The following is a 2,345-nucleotide window of genomic DNA, read 5'->3' on the forward strand; positions in this document are numbered from 1 at the left end:
AAAAGAAAAAGGAAGCAATAGAATTAAGTAGTAAGTCAGGTGTCATGACTCCTCCTGCTACAGGAGGACCACTATAAACAGGTATCCACCAATGCTTTACTTTTATTTCTTCTCTGCCACACATTGGAAGAAGAGTTGTCTTGGGCCACACATTAAATACATAAATACTAATGAAAGCTAATAAGCAAAACAAAACAAAACACAAAAAACTAAACAGGCCTGTGCATAATTTTCACCATATCCAACACCACAAATAAACAACATAGTCTTCAAATGATGCGCATGTGGCCCAAAGGCCACAGGTTGGACACACCTGTTACATGATGGAAGATAATGTGAGACTTCCTGGGCTGATTAGATGGAGTGAACAGCCTACCTAAGAATTAAGATGAGCTCAAAAATATTTACCCTGATTTTTTCTAGTTTTCTTTTTTTCCTTTTATTGAGAGAGTCTCACTCTCTTGTCCAGGCTATAGTGCCGTGGCCTCAGCCTAGCTCACAACAACCTCAAACTCCTGGGTTCAAGCCATCCTGCCTCAGCCTCCCAAGTAGCTGGGATTATAGGCACCTACCACAATGCCAAAATAGTTTTATTTATTTATTTATTTTTTTTTTTTTGAGACAGAGTCTCACTTTATTGCCCTTAGTAGAGTGTCATAGCATCACAGCTCACAGCAACCTCCAACTCCTCGGCTTAGGCGATTCTCCTGCCTCAGGCTTCCGAGTAGCTAGGACTACAGGCACCTGCCAAAATGCCCAGCTATTTTTGTTGTTGTTGTTGCAGTTTGGCTGGGGCCGGGTTTGAACTGGCCATCCCCGGTATATGGGGTCGGCGCTCTACCCACTGAGCCACAGGCACCGCCCAACCAAGGTAGTTTTTCTATTTTTAGTAAAGATGTGGTCTCACTGTTGCTCAAGCTGGTCTTGAACTCCTGAGCTCAAGGGATGTACTACTTCAGCCTCCTAGAGTGCTAGGATTCCAAGAGTCAGCCACCACAGTTGGCCCCAGAGAACTTGTTTAACCCTAACAATAAATTGCAATTGAGGGCTGGGCATGGTGGCTCACACTTGTATTCCTAGCACTCTGGGAGGCAGAGGTGGGAGGATTGCTTGAGGTCAGGAGTTTGAGAACAGCCTGAGCAAGAGGGAGACCTGGTCTTTACAAAAAACAGAAAAATTAGCTGGGCGTGGCAGCACACATCGGTCTTCCTAGCTACTCAAGAGACTGAGGCGGGGGGATCACTTGAACCCAAAAGTTTAAGGCTGCTGTGAGCTAAGTCAAGGCTATGCCACTCTAGCCCATGTGACAAAACAAGAGTCTGGTTTCAAAAAAGCTTTTTTTTTCAGTTGAACAAATAAATAAACCAGTGCAATGCCAGCTAGTATGGTTATTATTACTATACACAGCTAACAAAGGTTGAAACTAATACTCAGGAGGAGTTCGATTTGACCATGTTTACCATTAAGTGTAAGAAGTACCAGGATCATAGACAGTTCTTTTCATCCTAAACCAGTGCTTTATAATGCAGTACGTTTCCTCTTTCAGGTGCATAAATTCTACTCTAGAAAACTCAGATTGTGTCCACGTTTTTTTTTTCCTTTGCAGTTTTTGGCCAGGGCTGGGTTTCAACCCGCCACCTCCAGCATAGGGGGCTGCTGCCCTACTCCTTTGAGCCACAGGGGCTGCCTGTGTCCAAATTTTTTAATACAAAATCTGCTGTAAACTGCAGGCATTGGCCCAATAATTGGCTAGAATAGTGCTTCTATAAAGTAAAGTTTGTTTCATTCTACAAAAAATCTTTGAACTCAGAAATTCCAATACTGCTTTATTTGCTTTATTTGTATAACCTCCACAGACAGAGAGGGCAAAGACTCTGTAAATCCAAAGGTGATTAGCCAAGTGATGACAATATTTTCCATGTAAATTCTTCAAAACAAGTCAGAAAGTCTCTAGTTAGGCTGTACCCATAAAGGAAACATTTATCTAAACTTTTAATAATTCCTCCCCAGAGGCCAGACACGCTGTAATCCTAGCACTCTGGGAGGACAAGTCGGATGGATTGCCTGAGCTCACAGGTTCAAGACCCCCGTCTCTAAACTAACGAGGTGTCTCGGCGCCTGTGGCTCAAGCGGCTAAGGCGCCAGCCACATACACCTAAGGTGGCAGGTTCGAATCCAGCCCGGACCCGCCAAATAACAATAATGGCTACAACCAAAAAATAGCCTGTGGTCCCAGCTACTTGGAAGGTGGAGGCAGGAGACTCGCTTGAGCCCAGGAGTTGGAGGTTGCTGTGAGCAGTAAAGCCATAGCATTCTACCCAGGGGGACAGCTTGAGGCTCTGTCT

The sequence above is a fragment of the Otolemur garnettii genome, unplaced genomic scaffold, assembly GCF_000181295.1.
Source record: "Otolemur garnettii isolate 467f Iridium unplaced genomic scaffold, OtoGar3 scaffold00018, whole genome shotgun sequence".
Lineage (NCBI taxonomy): Eukaryota > Metazoa > Chordata > Mammalia > Primates > Galagidae > Otolemur > Otolemur garnettii.